Source organism: Columba livia, chromosome 3 (genome assembly GCF_036013475.1).
Source record: "Columba livia isolate bColLiv1 breed racing homer chromosome 3, bColLiv1.pat.W.v2, whole genome shotgun sequence".
Lineage (NCBI taxonomy): Eukaryota > Metazoa > Chordata > Aves > Columbiformes > Columbidae > Columba > Columba livia.
Genome location: NC_088604.1, coordinates 28,475,036 through 28,493,885, shown reverse-complemented (window position 1 = coordinate 28,493,885; position 18,850 = coordinate 28,475,036). Strand labels below are relative to the sequence as shown.

At 38.0% G+C, this 18,850-nt stretch overlaps 1 protein-coding gene across 1 annotated transcript in view; it reads left to right on the top strand.

The window, feature by feature from the left end:
- The window catches only part of EYS (eyes shut homolog), an 870,368-nt gene that overhangs the window by 696,985 nt on the left and 154,533 nt on the right, over nucleotides 1–18,850 (top strand). The gene's annotated exons all lie outside the window — the stretch shown is intronic.

The window sequence follows — 18,850 nt, the reverse complement described above, 5'->3', positions numbered from 1 at the left end:
GGAAAATTCACTAAGAGAGAACTGGTATTGTTTTTAACAAAACCAGGACAGGCAGATGGGGAACATGTCTTTAAAAGTAGCAGTAAATGTGATTTCTGTGTTGTTTTCTTCACTGCTTTCCTGTTTTCTTTATCATGTACTAGAGAACCATAATATCATGTGGTTTTAGTGGCAGAGCTGTGACATTGCTGTAAGGTTGTTTTACAATTGCAGTTGCTCATCAGACTGAGAAAAATTTATAGAAAATGAATGCTACAGTACTACAAGTAGTTCTCAAAATGAAACTTAACTCAGCCCTGCCAAGGAATTTAAATAAGATATCCCATCCTAAAGTACCATATCATTTTAAAAAATAAGTATTAGTAACTGTTGTTTTGTTATGTAAGATCAGATATTGGGAGAGGCTCTACTCTACACAGTCCAGGCCCATAGTGTCTGGAGGCAAAGAGCTTAAAAGTGCTGCTTGACCTGTGTTTGTGAACCAAAAACTGAATATAGTACATTGATGGTGCACTGTTGTCATCACAAGTCCAAAATATAGCACCATACAGCTACCATGAAAAAAATAACCTCTATCCCAGTTCAAACCAGTATAGACATGGTATTGGAATTTACTGTGGGATGTCAGAGGTTTTAAACTGAAAGAATAACATCATAAACAGTAAACAACAAAAGTACTGAACTTTGTGAAGTAGCTCCTTAAATTCTAATTAACATGGCAAAAGACTAGCACATCAAACAATTATTCCTTTTCTAGCTTATTAATTAATTTTAGCTATATAAAAGCAAATTTAAGGTTTTTATGTTTTTATAGTGTCCTCTAATGTACTAAGTAATAGAATTAAGTTAGTGCAAAATGGTTGATAATCTGTTATTTAATATGTATCAGTCATGGATCAGTGATAAACGGAACAAAGGAGAAAATAGCAATCCCTAAATGTAGTTTGTTTTGCTATCAGTACTTCAGACAGTAGGTTTATTTTGCTACGTGTCAGTAATATTATATTAGAAAGACCCAGAAATGTTTGAGTTTTTAAACTGTTCTGCAATTTAACTGCTGTTGCAGCATAGGCATCAGTTGTTTTAGGTTAAAAAAAAAAGTGCTACTCAGCTCTGTGGGATATAGTAAGTGCTTTGTGAGCAACTCTATTGTCAAAAATAGAAATACACCAGCTGAAAAGCTCAAAGTGCCTCTAGCTTTCGATCGTAGAGGGCGGCAGACTTTCTAGCTCCAGTAGTTTGGTATCTCTGAAACCACATAATCCTGATTATCATCTTGCCTCATGCATTCCTGTCTGCCTTAGTACAGTTTTGCTTTCAGCTGCTCACTGGAAGACTGTTAAAGCTAAACCTAAAATCAATATCAGATGTGGGGTAATGTGTTAATCTCTAAATTTTGGAGCTGATGAGAATATATGTTCTGAAATCATGATGGAAGGAGGCAAGAGAAGATAATCAGAAATGCTGAGTTCTTTTAAAGGGAACACGTTACTTAATTCATTTGTTCTTATTCTGTTTCTGAATCAAATAGAAGTTTTAATAGTTTCACAAAATGTAATGAAAAGTCAGTGTTTGTCTCTCAGGTGTGTTCACTTCTTCAGTCTAAGAAATTGCTTGTATCTTAGCTCATTGTACTAAATCTTACTGATTTACCAGCTTCATTTGTAACAGTGAAATATTATTCCAATTGAATATATAGGTGAATTTATTTCAGCTTTCGAGAAATAAATATTTGACATAATAATGGGGTTTGTTTACCAGATTGTCTATGATTTTATTAAAAAGGAGAAGAACAGCCTAACTGTTGAAGCAGCTTCACTTTGAAATATCCTTTCAGAATTTGCTGGGAGAAAAGAACAGCTGATATCATAGAATCATGGAATAACCTGAGTTGGAAGGGACCCACAAGGATCATCAAGTCCAACTCCTGTCCCTGCATATGACAGCCCCACAGTTCACACCATGTGTCTGAGGCCATTGCCCAGTCTTTTTGAACACTGTTAGGCTTGGGGCTGTGACACCTCCCTGGGGAGCCTGTTCCAGTGCTCCACCATCCTCTGGATGAAGAACGTTTTCCTAATGTCCAACCTGAACCTCCCCTGGCACATCTTCCCACCGTTCCTTTGGGTTCTGTCATTGGTCACTAAAGAGAAGAGTTTTGCACCCGCCCTTCCTGCTCCCCTTGTGAAGAAGCTGTGGACCACAGTGAGGTGTCCACTTAGTCTTCTCTTCTTCAGGCTGAACAAACCAAGTGACTTTATCTTCTCTTCATGTGGTTTCCCCTCCAAACCCTTCACCAACTTTGTAGCCCTTTTCTGGACACTGTCCAGTAACTTAATATCCTTTTTATACTGTGGCACCCAGAACTGCACACAGTGCAGAGTAGAGCAGTGCAGTGTAGAGCAGTGCGGTGAGACTGCACCAGTGCAGAGTAGAGCAGGACAATCACCTCCCTCGCCCAGCTGGCAATGCTGTTTGATGCACCCAAGGACACGGTTGGCCCTCTTGTCTGCCAGGGCATACTGTTGACTCATGTTCAATTTGCCATCAACCAGAACCCCAAGATCCCTCTCCACAGAGCTGCTTTACAGCATCTTGTCCCCCAGTCTGTATGTACAGCCAGGATTGCCATGTCCCAGGTGCAAAATCCGACACTTGCCCTTGTTGAAATTCATGTGGTTGGTGATTGCCCAGTTCTCCAATTTGTCCAGATCCCTCTGCAGGACCACTGTGCCCTCAAGAGTGTCAACAGCTCCTCCCAATTTATTGTCACCAGTGAACTTACTTAGTATTCCCTTAAATCCTGTGTCTAAGTCATTTATGAAGACAAATATACAAGTGTCAAACAAATATGGAAACATTAATCCTCTAATTGAGAACTGATAGTTGCATAAATTTATTATTTGTGGCTTGCTTTTGTGGTTTAACCCCAGCTGGCAACTAAGCCCCACATAGCTGCTCACTCATTATCCCCCAAGTGGAATGTGGGAGAAAAACAGAAGAATAGAAGTGAGAAAACCTATGGGTTGAGATAAAGACAGTTTAATAAGTAAAGCAAAAGCTGTGCACACAATCAAAGCAGAACAAGAAATTCATTCCCTGCTTCCCATGGGCAGGCAGGTGTTTAGCCATCTCCAGGACAGCAGGGCTGCATCACTTGTAACAGTTGCCTGAGAAGACAAAGCTCCATAACTCTGAACATATCTCCTTTTCTCCTTCTTCCCCCAACTTTTATGTTGCTGAGCATGACATCATGTGGTATGGAATATCCCTTTGGTCAGCTGGCATCAGCTGTTCCAGCTGTGCCTCCTCCCAGCTTCTTATGTGTGAGACACAGAAAAGCCCTTCACTCTGTATAAGAACTGCTCAGCAATAACTAAAACATCTCTCTATCATCAACAGCGTTTCCAGCACAAATCCAAAATATAGCCCCATACTAGCTCATATGAAGAAAATTAACCCTATCCCAGCCAAACCCTGCACACTTGCTAAGGCACATGTATGAATTGGTAGACATGCATTACAGAGTTTTGTTTGTACAAAGCATTGATCCAAATCATAAAGTGATAGAAAAAAAAAAAACACTCTTACTGGGTCCAGGCTCTGTAGTTTAAGAGCTTCAAGCAGACAATTGTTCAACTTACCTGTAAACCAGAAATTAATTATCTGTGTCTTTGAGTTGATGTAGATTCTTGATACGGTATCCTGATACAGATCTGCTCTTCTGAACTGGTGTTTCCTAAGGTCATATGAAGTAAAGAGTAAGTTTGTAGAACCTGATTTGTACTTCTGCCATAGCCAGTTGTCTGGGATCTGAACAGTTCACTCAAGTGAAACAGTTTTCTTATTTTTCCTGTTCAGACCTGAGAGATTAATTCCATCTGCCTGTTATATCCATGAGTGAAAAATATTTCTCTTCTGGGCTGGGTTTTCTTCCCCATATCTTCATCATTTTTCTTTCTCTGGATCACCTCTATAAAATTCTTCTGGACTCAAAAATCCTTGTAGTGATTTAATGTCATTTTTCTTATATGCTACATTTTAAATTGTCTTTGAAGACTTAGAAATTGAGTCACTTTTGCAGTAGCCTCCTGCTTTTGCTTTTACAACAGACCAGCTTCTAGTAATGCAGAATGCAGATGCACTTAACTTCTGAACTGAGCATAAAAAAAAAAAATCACACTGAAACTGTACTTTAGGTCTTTGTTTTCCCGGTTCGCTGAGAAACTCTCTTAACCTTGGCGTGTTTTATGTTTTTATTGCCAAATAAGCTTCATACATCTTCTGGTTTGTGTTCCTTGAATCAGAGAGCATCAAACCATTTTTTAATACTTCTTGTGTTTTTTTTTTCGTAATGAAACCAGGTATACTTGAGATTTGTTTCTGCTTACATACTCTGCTTTAGAAATTCTCTTTTGTGTTGTGTTGAGGTACAAGGATTACTTTAGTCTATGATAAATGTTGCTGTATTTGTTTTGTTGTCTAGAAGAGAAGATAATTTTTCTCCAGGGATCCTTTGTAGAAATATCCATGTATACAAGAAAGTGTTCCTTAAATGTTGGCAGATGCTGCAAAATAATTTGTCATTTGCTTTCCAGCATTTGGGTCATTTCACTTACAGTATTTTCCAAACTGTATTCTGGTGACATAGCTTGGCCACCTGGACTTGAATTATTATCAATCAGAAGTTTGTGTTTGAATTCTGCAGTAAAGCTAGGGAGAAAAGGAATTTTTTGTCCACATGTACTTTTCTGTAGGATAAGATTATCTCTGTTCTTTCATTTCTTGCTATTCTTTTAACTATATAGATTTACAAACTAATGCTGTAAATCAAATCAACAACCTGTTTCAATAGACCTACTTAACACCAATACAGAGGAGGTTACAGTAGTGCTAAAAAAAAAGCTATTTTTGTACAGTTTAACAAAAGGGAAATTACATGTTCTGTAATGCTTCACTGAAATCAATAGGCATTTGGTGTTTTGTGATAACTGGAAAACTGTGCCAGAAATGGTTCTGCAATAAGAGCTTTTAGTCTGGGGTAACCAGTTGGCAGGTTCCCAGGTAAGCCGCAACCTAGAGTTGAAACACTGTTTTGCTTTTCTTTCAGAGACAACACCCCAAAACATGAAGTCTAACATCATCCTAGGTAGAACATAAAACACCAAATTAGAAGAAAGTAACTCTTTGTATAGATGAAAGTCAGATCTGCATTGCAAAGAAGTTAAAAGGGTTAAAAACAGATCTGCCCAAGAAGGGTGGCTTCCTAGGTTTGTTGAAACTCTCATAGACCTTTTTATTACCTTTGGGACTAAATTTAGGCAGGCCTTTTTGGGTTGGCAGAATGGAGTGTGAAGACAGATGGGGTTGGGAATATCTGTGTTTTCAGCCATGCTTCAGGCTTCTTCCGTCTCCAAATGGATCTTGCTCAGCTGTTCCTTGGAGAAGCAATCTTCCCCTTCTTTCTTCCTTCTCGGAAGGGATTTGCACTGACCCAAAATGCACCAGCTATGGCAAGGCAGTAAGTTATTTTTTTTTCTATTGCTCAATTCTGCTTCAACAAAAACATAGAATCATAGAATGGTTTGGGTTGGAAGGGATGTTTAAAGGTCATCCAGTCCAATACCTTGCAAGCAGCAGACATCTTCAATTAGATCAGGTTGGTCAGAGCCCCGTCCAGCACTACTGTCCAAAAATCCATGCTACAGTCTGCACACAGCAGGTGATGTACAGGTAAATAGAGCAGTTACTCTCTTTGTTTCCCCTGCACTCATAGTAGGGGTTTGCTACATGACTGTAACATCAAATCAGTGGAAAAAAGCATGCAGATAAGCTGAAAGCTCTAAAACAGAACATAGTCAAGGTCCCTTCCAATCCCTAACATTCTGTGATTCTGTGCATCTCATCTGATACTTCTACTGGTTATGTTTTGGAAAGGGAGAGTGATGATACTACAGTTAAAGACAAGATAACCAAGATAAAGGCAGTAAAATTACTCATTTAAGCTTAAGGTAATGTCAGACAGGATTGCTTTTACGTCTTGGCTGAATAAGGCTGCTAAAAAAAATACAGAGTTCTGCAAGAGATTATGCATTTCTGAGTGTTTGCTTGGCCATCTTATTAGTTTAATCCAGAAAAGTTTACTTCCTTGACTGTAATATTATCTTGCAGTTTTGTGTGACTAAACTGATTGTGTGCCCACAACAGTGAGGCCAATTAAACCACTTTGAAATTATTGCTGTTGGGATTAGCTGAACATGCATATCTGCAAATGTATGTGCTTCCCTCAAATGTGGCTCTCTTGTAACTGCAAAAATAACAACTAAAGTCACTGCAATTCAGATTTGTTGTTGTTATTGTTGTTGTTATTATTAAATATTAACAAAGTAAATATTATCTTGAGATCAACTGGAGAATACTTTTCTAAGAACACTAAATGTTAGATACAGGCTACTGCAAATGTTAAAATTGATCATTATGTGTAAGTGGTAATTCAAATTTGATACTTCCTAACTAATATAACAGCGGCAAATGTTAGGAAATGAGGGAAAGGACTAAGTTAAGATGTCTATAGAGGTACTTCTCAATTTTATATTTTTTGCATTCATCTATCAGAAAATTCAGGCTAAAAATAAATAAACTACATTAGGAATATTGTGAGGAGGCAGAAAAAAACTCTGTTTTGTGAATCCTTAAAGCAAAGGATAAATACATCAAAATGTCTGTTTTTCTAGTTCCTACTCTGATGCTAACTGAAGATTAATCTATCTTAATTTGTTAATAATTTTAGCCCTTAAGTATTACACTTGGTCTGTCATTTGTTCTTTTTTTTTTTTTTTTTTTCACCAACCTCAGAGTTAGCTACATGATTCCCAAAAGAAGCCATGACAAGTTGTTAACATAATTGAGAGATGGAGAAAAAATACTACCATATTCCTATTTTGTGGCTGTCATTGTTCCTCTTAAAACTTAATGTTTTGAGAGAGCAGAGATTGAAAGTGTTTATGGTCACATTGTTTCTCACCTTGCTCATTCTTAATTGCAGCCATTGTCACTCGCTAACCTCAGGCTGTTATCATAACCTGCAAAATAGGGTTTTTTCAGAATAAGGTAATAACTCTGTGATTTTAATCCAAAGGCCTTGAAACATCCTCAACCCAAAGCCTGAGGGACAACTTGAGACCACATCTGGAATATTGTGTTCAGTTCTGGACCCCTCAGTTCAAGAAGGACAGGGAACTGCTGGAGAGAGTCCAGCACAGAGCCACAAAGATGATTAAGGGAGTGGAGCATCTCCCTTAGGAGTAAAGGCTGAGGGATCTGGGGCTTTTTAGCTTGGAGGAGACTGAGGTGCGACTTCATTAATCTTTATAAATATGTAAAGGGTGAGTGTCACGAGGATGGAGCCAGGCTCTTCTTGGTGACAACCAGTGATAGGACAAGGGGCAATGGATACAAAAATAGGAGAAAAAACTTCTTCACAGTGAGGGTGACAGAACACTGGAACAGGCTGCTCAGGGAGGCTGAATGTCTCCTTCTCTGGAGACATTCAAAACCCACCCGGACATCTTCCTGTGTAACCTCACGTAGGTGTTCCTGCTCCGGTGGAGGCATTGGACTAGATGATCTTTTGAGTCCTTTCCAATCCCTAACATCCTGTGATTCTGTGAACTGTTTAGTTTAAAAAATTATGTTAGCTTAAAAAATTAAAACATTGTAACTACTTCACTGGCTAACTGTAATTAAAAGGTAGAATCAAGTAAATACATACATTCCAGGCTTAGGAAGTAGAAAAGCTTACACACTAGGGTTCAAGAAGTTAGAAAAACTTCTTGATGAACTTTGTGGTTTTAGTATCCTTTTGCCAAAATGCAGCATTTCTTTTTATAATTCTATTCCAGCTGAGTGGATTTTATTGATTTTTATTGTCTGGCCTCCTAATTTTTTTTTAAATGGGAGGCTAAGTTACAAAATTGTCTTTGAAATCCAGTCTTCCACCGAATACCAAATATTTACTTTTGCTTCATCTTGACCTGTATAATTTTTGTTTTGCTTTTCTTAGTATGGTTTTGCTCCTTAGTCTTCATTTGTTTGGGGTTTTTTTCTCTTTTTTTGTGTTCCAGTAGCTTATTAACCACTTGTGCTGGACAATGTTCTGTCTATTTATTAGCAGCTGCTTTCAAATTTTTTTTAAATTTTTAACTAAGACATATATATATCTATGCACTGGCCCCTGTCTCCAAAGACCCACCACCACCAAAAATGAAAAGTATTTTCTAACAAAATTTAACCAGATTTCTAAAAAAAAAAAAAACTGAATGTATTTGCCACAAATTATTGTGTATCAAAATAAAGAGAGGCATAACAACCAGAATGTGAATATATTCCTATAAATATGGTTTAGAGGTCTTGCAAAGTCCTGGGAAGCAGAGTGAAATTAGTTTCAAAATGGTCATCTAAAAAGGTCAAATCTGTATTTTTTGCATTAAAAGCACTGGTAGAAGGAAGTCACTCGATCACTGGTTGTTTAACCAGTTGACACTCTACCAAATTAGTTTCTTCATTTTATGCAATGCTTGCTAAAAGATTAGAAGATCATTCATAAATAGCTCAAATGAACTTCAGTAGTGTGTTACTGAAACTTTAACAGGAAGATAAAGAAACTTCTTGGTTTCATAGAAATGCAGTAGTAGTACCTCTAGAGCACTATTTTCTTTTTTTCTTTCCAAATTTGTGCAGGAGGAACCTACTTTTACAGAGAATGTACTGATAGCTAGAAAATCAGAAATTTCAGGAACTACCTTTGCACCGTGAACCTATGAAAACAGACTCAGATTAGAATTTCAGATTAGATTTACACAGTTCTGTAAATTATGCATCTATATATCTAAATAATAATAGGAAAGTCTAATCAAAATTTCATTAAGATCTGCTAGAAAAGTAATAAGAATTTGGTGCATACATAATGTAGCAATACATAAACTGCATTATTTATATAAGCACATAAAATTTAGTGTTCTTAAAACTATAGCTTGCATTTTGCATATAGTATTGATAATCTGTTATCTGGTGCCAGCTATATGACAAATCAGTCTGCAGTGTTATCCAAATGGAACTCTTCAACTGACTAAATACAACACACACTGAAAAAGTCTGAAAATTTCTCCAAATTAAACTTTTATAGCAAATTACTCAAGTGTTTCTCTGATCCTTTGGAATAGGAATGTTAGTTTATGTGTCCAAGCACCATTGCAAAGAATAAAATTAAACTTACGGGGCAGAAATAAAGTCACTGAAAGTACGTTGATAACACATAAAGTAAGAAGATGGCCCTAGAAATTTTATAAACATGAGAATTACAAATACACAAACAAAACATATACACATTTAGCTGAGACTGATAGTAAAACAACAGAAAATTAAGATACTGGGTCACATTCATTTGTTTCAACAAACAGTTCTCTATTGCAATAAGTAATATATGATCTCTAGTACATCAACATGTTATAAAAAAGTCAGCATTTCCATATGTATTATATTCCGCCAGCTACCTTTTTCCCCTGAAAACCAAAACTCTATTTCATTCACTCCTTTTACCACTTCATTACACTTGAATCAAAAATGTGAAAGCTAGTGTTCAAGTAGATCTTCTGTGATACTTCACAGAACAAATGTATTAATGAGTGAACTTCAAAAGATTTTTGCAAGTCCTTGCTTCATTAAAATTTGCTGTAATATGTGTCACAGTGACCTTAAAAGTAACCAGTTTTTCAATATAAAATACAGTGGTGCATTATGACAACTCCAGTGTAAATTATGGCTTGATAGTCAAAGTCTGCCTTAGACTTTTTCCTGTAATTGGGAGAGATTGAAAAATATAAATTAAGATACAGAGGACCTTCATTTCCCTCCTAGATAGGACTTTTTTTTTTTTCTTTTTTGATAGATAAAACTCTGGTGTTTGTGCAGGAAGATCATATTTCCTGTCAAATATATTGAGCTTGAAGAAAAAATGAGATAATAGCTTCCCAATTTTCTCTGTGTCAAATTCAGGAAAAGAATTAAGCACTTACGCATCATTTTGAATGCAGGTGGTAAAATGCATCTGATTAGGTACTAGTATCAATTAGGAAGATTCTTTTCAAAATGCAGTGCACTTAGGAGCAAAGTAATAAATTTTGGAGATGAAACTAAGGAAACAAAAAGATAAATGACTGTGTTGTGTTCAAAATTACTAAAAACAGTAAGATGCCAATTTTCTTTATGGATTTGGACTAACAACTAGATTGTTTGGGTTTTTTTCAACAACCAACTTAGGACAGCCCCACAGTTGACACCGTGTGTCTGAGGGTGTTGTCCAGTCTCCTTTTGAACACTGTCAGGTTTGGGGCCATGACTGCCTCCCTGGGAATCTTTTTTCAGTGCTCCAGCACCCTCTGGGTGAAGAACCTTTTCCTAATGTGCGAACTAAACCTCCCCTGGCACATCTTCCTGCCATTCCCTTGGGTTCTGTCATTGGTCACCAGAGAGAAAAGTTCAATGCCTGCCCCCCCTCCCCTTGTGAGGAAGTTGTAGACTGCGATGAGGTCTTCACTTAGTCTCCTTTTCTCAGGCTGAACAAACCAAGTGATTTTAGCTGGTCCTCATATGGCTCCCTCTCCAAACTCTTCACCAACTTTGTAGCCCTCTTCTGGACACTCTCCAGTAGCTTAATATCTTTTTTTAGCCTGTGGCACCCAGAACTGCACACAGTGCTCCAGATGAGACTGCACCAGTGCAGAGCAGAGCGGGACAATCACCTCCCTCACCCAGCTGGCAATGCTGTGTTTGATGCACCCCAGGACACGGTTGGCCCTTTTGGCTGCCGGGGCATACCATTAGCTCATGTTCAACTTGCCATCGACCAGAACCCCAAGATCCCTTTCCACAGAGCTGCTTTCCAGCATCTTGTCCCTCAGTCTTTATGTACAGCCAGGGTCACTGTGTCCCAGGTGCAAAAAAACCCAGAATTTAATAACTACACAGCATTACTCAGCTGGACAGCTTAGCATGCTTCATGGCCATTAACTGAATAAGCTTCATCTTAGTCTATGAGACAGGTAATTTTCTTCCTTTTAAAGATACACATTAGCTAGCCAGAAATACTGAATTTTCATCTGCTGTAAACTGATACAGTTACAGCTTTGCTGATGTACAGCAACTGAGGGTCTAAGGAAAAAACAACAACAAAACAGTTATTCTTTCCTGCTAAAATGTGAGGTTGGAAGAAGAATAATGATGGCTACAAAATAAGGATATGAAAATAATTTATTCTTCTTTTGGCTCTCTGTTTCCCAAAGCATATGAATTATAGAGTCATAGAATACCAGATTGAAAGGGACCTCAAGGATCATCTAATCCAACCTTTCTTGGTTGTCACAGTCTAGACAACAGTCACACTGTTCTCACAGTCTAGACAAGTTGGCCCAGCACCCTGTTCAGCTGAATCTTAAAAGTGTCCAATGTTGGGGAAACCACCACTTCCCTGTCAAGATTATTCAAATGTCTGATTCTTCTCATTGTGAAAAATTTCCATCTTCTGTCCAATTGTAATCTCCCCAGGAATAACTTGTACCCATTACCCCACGTCTGCTCCAAGTGACTTGTAGGCACCCTCTAAGTAGTGCAACGTGGTGATGTGTCCCCTAAGCCTTCTTATCTCAAGGCTGAATAAGCCTAGTTCTCTCATCCTTTCCTCATATGACGGCTTAGATTGTTTTTCCTGTGTTTTTCTTAATTTTTCAAGTTTGGGTTTTCTTTGTTTTGGTGGGGATTTTTGTGGTTTTGGGGTTTTTTTTGTTTGTTTGTTTATTTGGTTCATTTTTTTTGTTGGTTGTGGGGTTTTTTTGTTGTTGTTGGTTGTTTTTTTGTTTGTTTGGGGGGTTGAGTTTTTGTTGTTGTATTATAGTACTTGTGACCTACATAATGTTTTGTGGCAATAAATTACCCAAGACAAATATTTCACAAATGCTGTGAAAAGTTATTATTAATTTCCTTTTGTTTTTCAAGCATGTGACCTGACAATATAATTGAGTACCCTTAGTTTTTGTGTTATAAAACACATTGTTGTAATTTCTTATTCACATTTTCCTCATCATGTTGCATAGGCCTGATCTGTTTATAACTGTGGAAGCCATTACCATCCCTTTGATCATCTCTGTTCCTGTTCTTTGTTTCATTGTATCTTAGCAGATGCATGTTACCAGGTTGCTTGGAAAAATCAGAAGAGACTTTTCATGGCATCATCTGCTTTATTTTCCTAGATTTTTAAAAACTCTTTTCATCTAATACTTCTCCACTTGTATGGCAGTTTCCTTCAATGAAAATGAAATTATATCCTGCTCTTAAGGATTGCTTATGTGACCTGTTGTCTCCCAGAGCTTCCTCTAAATCTTCACGATTAAATATACTGTCTCTCTACCATTCGAAGCCCCTAGCTATCTGCAAAGTAAGAGAGTAAGTCAGTGATCTGAATTCAGGTCTCCCAGTTGACAGCAGAGAGCATTATCAACAAGGCACCAGGCTGGCCACATAAAGAAAAACTTGTGCATTTTATTCCAGAAGAACTTTTTGCCTTATAACGTAGGAATTCGGTTACACAGCAAGCAGAAGGTTTTTGTGCATTGAAACAAATGAAAGCAGCAAGGGTGAGATTTATTTTGTTTCATATTTGATTGTCTGGGAACAGCTGAAATCACCTAATCAATTATTTTGTAGATTTCTAAAGTTACAGTCATTGAGGAAATGGTTATTGTAGTTCTGTACTACTGTAGATGTGTGTGATGCTTTATGAAATATTCAAGTCAGATTTTGTATGTACCAGACATAATCCCTAGGAATTTTCTGAATCATATTTCTTTCACTTTGATTTTCTTCCCACTGTGAACATGAGATAAAAGAATGCATTACTCTCAGGTAGTTAAATTTGACTCCTGGGGTAGTCTGTGAGCGTGAGATGGATAAAGCAAGTCACGAATTCATCAGTCCCTTGATAATGCTGCTAAACTGACTTTTTCCCTGCTAGGAACACCTCCATTCTTGGTGATACAGAAAATGTTTTCTGCACTGGTTGGCAAAGTTTTTATCATCTGTGCTTCTACCATATTCTTTGAGTGATGGAAAAGAACAAGAAGTACAGAATCTGCCCAGAAGTTTCAGATCTCTGTCATAGGTTGTTTATCACTGTAATTGAAAAATACAAGGCTTAGGGTTTAGATCCCTGACTCATGATTCTGATATCCTGTTTGGCTCACATCTCTAACATTTCAACTCAGAACTACTGGAGACATTCAAAAACTTGCCAGGACACATTCCTGTGGAGCCTCATCTAGGTGTTCCTGCTCTGGCAGGGGGATTGGTCTAGATGATCTTTTGAGGTGCCTTCCAGTCCCTAACATTCTGTGATTCTGTGATACTGTATGAATTTTATTTGCCTGAAGAAAATCCTCCAGCAGGTCATTTGGTGCTGAAACACAGATGTCAAGAGTGAAAACTGGTCATCTAACGTCCAGTATTACTGGTGTACATGTCTACAGCTAAGCTAGTGACCCTCAAGTCCTTTTATAGCAAATGGAGACAAATAGGTGGGTTTAGGTTGTGATTCATCTGGCCTTTTTTAGACGTTTCTTTTAAGGTGAGAAGAATCACATTGTAGGACTACCCATTTCTGCTCACTGTTAAAGAGGACCAAGGACTTTGAATGTAGTTATCTGAGTTGTAGGTTGGAGACAGCTGTTTCAGATGTTTGACTGGATCTCTCCTACTGGAAGATTAATGCATTACTTCCCTTTTTAGTGTTTTGTGGTGTTTTTTTTGTTTTGTTTGTTTGTTGGGTTTTTTTTAATTGGCATTTGTTTTGCTGTTGTGCTGTGTGTGTTGTTTTTTTTTTTCTGCACTCACTGTTGAAAGCGTTATTTATGTCTCATTTGAATTTATTTAGCAATGGCTGGTGCGCTTAATGAATATTACTATCTACAAGATCAAAATATCTATTTTTCATAGAATTGGATAGAATTTAATAGAGTTCAGTACTAAGCCAAACTTACCACAAAAAAGCAAACAATGCTAATGGAAAATTAGAGATAGGAGTGAAAATAGAGTGATTCCAATTTACTAGCAGTGGAAAACTGTATTCTTCCCCTTGCTGCTCAGAAAGACTGAGTCAAATACAATCATAACATAAGCTAGTTAAGATTTTCTCAACGTTGATTTTGCCTTGTACTTACGAGGTCTTATATGTGTGTGTATATATATATATATGTCATTGTATTGTGCTGCTCCATGAACATTGATGTATTTAAGTATCTGAAGTTGAAGCTTGTATGCAGATAGGGACCTGAGTTTGATTAACTTAGGTTTTAGACATCTATATATCCTAACAAATACAGTTTGGGAACTGAAATTCCTTAATCCATTTTGTCTGTTGAAATAGGGACATACTCTAAAATAACTGTATGGCTTTGAAAAGTTGTACTGTATTAGTTTTCTCACTATCTTCTCTTGGTATAGTGTCATATTTGTCACTGTTTAGTTGTGGTAACAGCTAATATCTCAAGCTCAAAGACCTTAGATGTAGGTCAACGAATCATCATGGAATTCCTTTGTAAAAATTATCTGTACTACAGACCTCCTGTGCTGGTGACTCCATTAGGTTCCCTCTCCTTCTTATGAGGGAAATGGTTGTTAAGTTCCTTTTGCCCTTGAGATTTTTCCCTAGTCCAGTGGTGTCCAAACTATTTTGATTGTGAACATCATCAGTTAAAAAAAAAAGGTAATGCATTTATTCATTTATTTATAAATTACATATATGTACTACTGCGGTTGTAAAGGAGAGAATGAAGTAATGAATGAAGTAATCATTTCTTCTGTAAGCCTGTGCTTCAGTGATGTAGAGTCTAGTTGAGGGCCTGTAGCTAGTGGTGTCCCTCAGGGGTCAGTATGGGGTCCAGTCTTCTTCAATCTGTTCATCAATGACCTAGATGAAGAGACTGAGTGCACCCTCAGCAGGTTTGCTGATGATACCAAACTGGGAGGAGTGGTTGATACTGCAGAAGGCTGTTGCTGCCATTCAACAAAACCTGGGCAGTCTGGAGATTAGGAGAAGAATGTAATGAAATTCAGCAAAGGCAAGTGTAGGGCCCTGCAACTAGGGAGGAATAACCCCAGGCACCAATTCAGGAGGCTGACCTGCTGGAAAGCATGTCTGTGGAGAAGGACCTGGGAGTTGTGGTTGACAGCAATTTAACCTTGAGCCAGCAATGTGCCCTTGTGGCCAAGAAGGCCAACAGTATCCTGAGATGCATTGGGAAGAATGTGACGAGCAGGTCGAAGGAAGTTATCCTCTCCCTCTACTCTGCCCTGGTGAGACTGCATCTGCAGTACTGAGTCCAGTTCCGGGCTCCCAGGTTCAAGAAAGACTGGAGAGAAGAATTACTGGAGAGAGACCAGCAGAGGGCTGCAAAGATTATTAGGGTTCTGGAGCATTTTTCTTATGAGGAAAGGCTGAGAGAGCTGGGTCTGTTCAGCCTGGAGAAGAAAAGGCTGCTTATAAATATCTCAAGGGTGGGTGTCAGGAGGATGGGACCAGACTCTTTTTAGTGGTGCCCAACAACAGGATAAGGGATAACGAGCACAAACAGAAACACAGGAAGTTTTGTCTGAATATAAGATGCAACTGCTTTGAGGGTGCCAGAGCACTGGAACAGGCTGCCCAGAGAGGTTGTGGAGTCTCCTTCTCTTGAAACATTCAAACCCCACTTGGACACGTTCCTGTGCAATCTACTCTAGGTAAACCTGCTTTAGCAGGTGAGTTGGACTAGATGATCTGCAGAGGTCCCTTCCAACCCCAAACATTCTGTGATTCTATGAAATAAATGAAGTACAAAATTATTTATTGCCAGCAACCATCTTAAACTATGCCGATCTGTAAATGTTATTAGAAAAATAGTGTAAAATACTCTAATGTTGTAGTAGAGTCTTACATACATATTGTAGCTGGCATCAATAGTATTTCTGTTATTAGCTTATTTTAGTTCAGCATATGCCCTCTTTGGCTCTGATTCATGGAACCTACCAGTGTGCAGCTATGCTCAGAGCTGCGTGGGACTTAAATTTTTGCTAATTCAGAGTTTAGTAGAAGGAGGGAAGTGGAAAAAGATACTCCAGACAAGCAGTTTTGACTGTACTATTCTACCTGTGTATTTCATCACAAACCTCAAGATTTTAGGTTTTTAATACACAGAATTAACTACACAGAGCAGCAACTGATTTTTCAGAACCATGGCTTTATCTTAACACAGATTTCCTTGTAGATATATGTATTTTCTACATCTTTTTTTCCTTAAAAGTTACCTTTTATTCCAGGTTTTTTTCACAGTGTATGAGTTATGATTTTGTTCATTTTAAGAAAGGTTTTACAGTAGCCATCTTTATGTACTACATGTGCATGCTAAAAATAATTTCTTTTCACTGTTTACTATTACGAATAACGTATAAATTTAAAGCTTTAATATGTTTGAGACACTTAGTGTTTTCTTATGGTCCATAGAATGTCTGTAGAATCCCATGTCAGGGAATTTTGTATTACTATTTAACATAGCTTTATGGAATGGTTCTATAGTTACCTGTAAAACACAGCAGCAACTTGACAATATCTTCTCTTAGGATGATGGAGTTTCTTTTGTTTATGGATTTCTTGCAATTTTGAAGATAATACTCCACTATCAGAGATCTCCTAACACTCATATCCTCATGAAATCTCTCAAAGGTTGTTACTAAGTTCTTCCAAAAATAATGTGTCATCAGGTTAATCTTGATAAGCTTTAAGAGTAATGCTGTATGTGAGGCTACAGTTTGCTGAAAACAACTGTTTGCATTGCATCAAACTATTCCCTGTTATCAAATGCTTTGCTGCTGTTATTGAGTTAATTTCAAATGCTGGGTCCACAGTTAGCTGTATGTATGAATTCTGTTAAGGATAAAACATGAGATGTGAAAAATGATTCAAAAGGGGATTTAGATTTTTTTACTTTTGCCAAATCCAGCAATACTGGAAATGAATTGCTTGTTTCTTGACAGATATTGAGGACATTTTAAATGTGTTTCCACTATGTGCAAGATAAGACAAGAAAACTTAGACTTAGTGGATATTGCTACAGGTACCCTTAGGATGCTGGGGTTCCAATATGTTTTTCACTGTCTTGCCATATGCTGGGCTACATGCTTGCCAAATTCTTGCCACTGAATTACAGTTTCCTCTCCAGACCTCCTTTTGGAATTGAGTTCTCATTTTTTTAGTATTTTACTCAGCTTTAGATTAGAGAATGATTCTTGAGGATCAGCAGGCTAATAGCCTACACACCCTGGGAGAGAGGGCGTACTCTGCATCTTAGCGGTTCTGGATGTCTTTGTTGGCCAGGTATGAGTTTGTCTCTGGTAAAGTCTCTGTCTTTGCTATATCTCTTCTGCTGACTCCTGAGAGGACTTCATTGTGTTGGTGATGGAGGCCTAGGCTGCTTTGAGTGCAGCACTGCAGATATAGTCACTACAGTTGAAATAGCATTTCCCTCAGTAGTTTTGATTTTCCGTTAGTGCAGAGACCTCTGGATGCAGGGTGCTGGACTCCCTGGAAAGTTACAGGTCTTCATGGAAGGTCTTTCCTTTGAAGGGACCTATTCCGGCTAAAGGACTGATGAGATTGTCCTTTCTTTCAAAATTGCCTGGATATCCTATGCTCACTTCCCTTCCTCACTCTTCTTCCCCTAACCTTCAAATAGCTGAAAGAAACTTCACAGAATATTTTTAATGTAGGAACAAAATTGTGTCAGTTAATCTTGAAATTGAGTATTTTTTGAAAACTGCCTAATAAGACATTTTAATAGCTATAGCTGCAAGGTGTACCACTATATTTTCAGTACTGTCCTACACTGAGGTTTCTGAAGGCACTGCATTTGAAGAATAAGAATTAACATTGTTTGCACAGATCCTCTCTGTGAAAGGTCACAGAATCACCAGATTGATGAGGTTGGAAGGGACTTCTTGAGATTATCTAGTCTGACAATATGCTCAAGCAGAGCAGGGTCACCTAGAGCAGGTTTCTCACAACCATGTCCAGTCAGGTTTTGAAAATCTCTAAGGACTGAGACTTGACAAACCTCTCTGGGAAACCTGTGCCAGTGTTTGACCACTTTCACAATGGAAAAAGCATTTTCATGTGTTTAGGTGAAATTTCCTGGGTTTTGATGTATGCCCATTGCCTGTCAGAGGGCATTACTGAAAAGAGTTTTGCTCCCTCTTCTCTGTCCCTTCCAGTCAGGTGTTTGTAGACATTGAGAAGATCCACATGAGCTTGCCCTTCTCCAGCCACAGGAGTCCTGGCTCTCTCAACCTTTCCTCATATGAAGGAAGCCCCAGTCCCTTATTCATGTTTGTGTCTCTGCACTGAGCTAGCTAGATTTGCTGGTACTGTTCCTTTTGAAAGTATAGATTTAATTAGACAAATGGCATTCCCTTAAGTTTGTAGGTCTGCTTCTGATTTGTAATGCCATTGACCTTACCTCACCCTCCAAGGGAATTTTTTCGTGCCATATTTTTTTCACTTTCTCCAACAATCCTGTTTTTTCCAGTTCTACCATTTAGAAACATAGCTACTTCTTGCTTTCCATCTTGCCTTTCTTTTGCTGTCAGGTTGTGGTGGTTTTTTTTTTTTAATGAATGACCTTCAACACATGCTTGTTTAACTAGGGGTTTCATTTTGTTCCTTCTTAAGTCCCAAAAAAATGGCAGAGAATAAAACATGGGCAGATTTCACAAA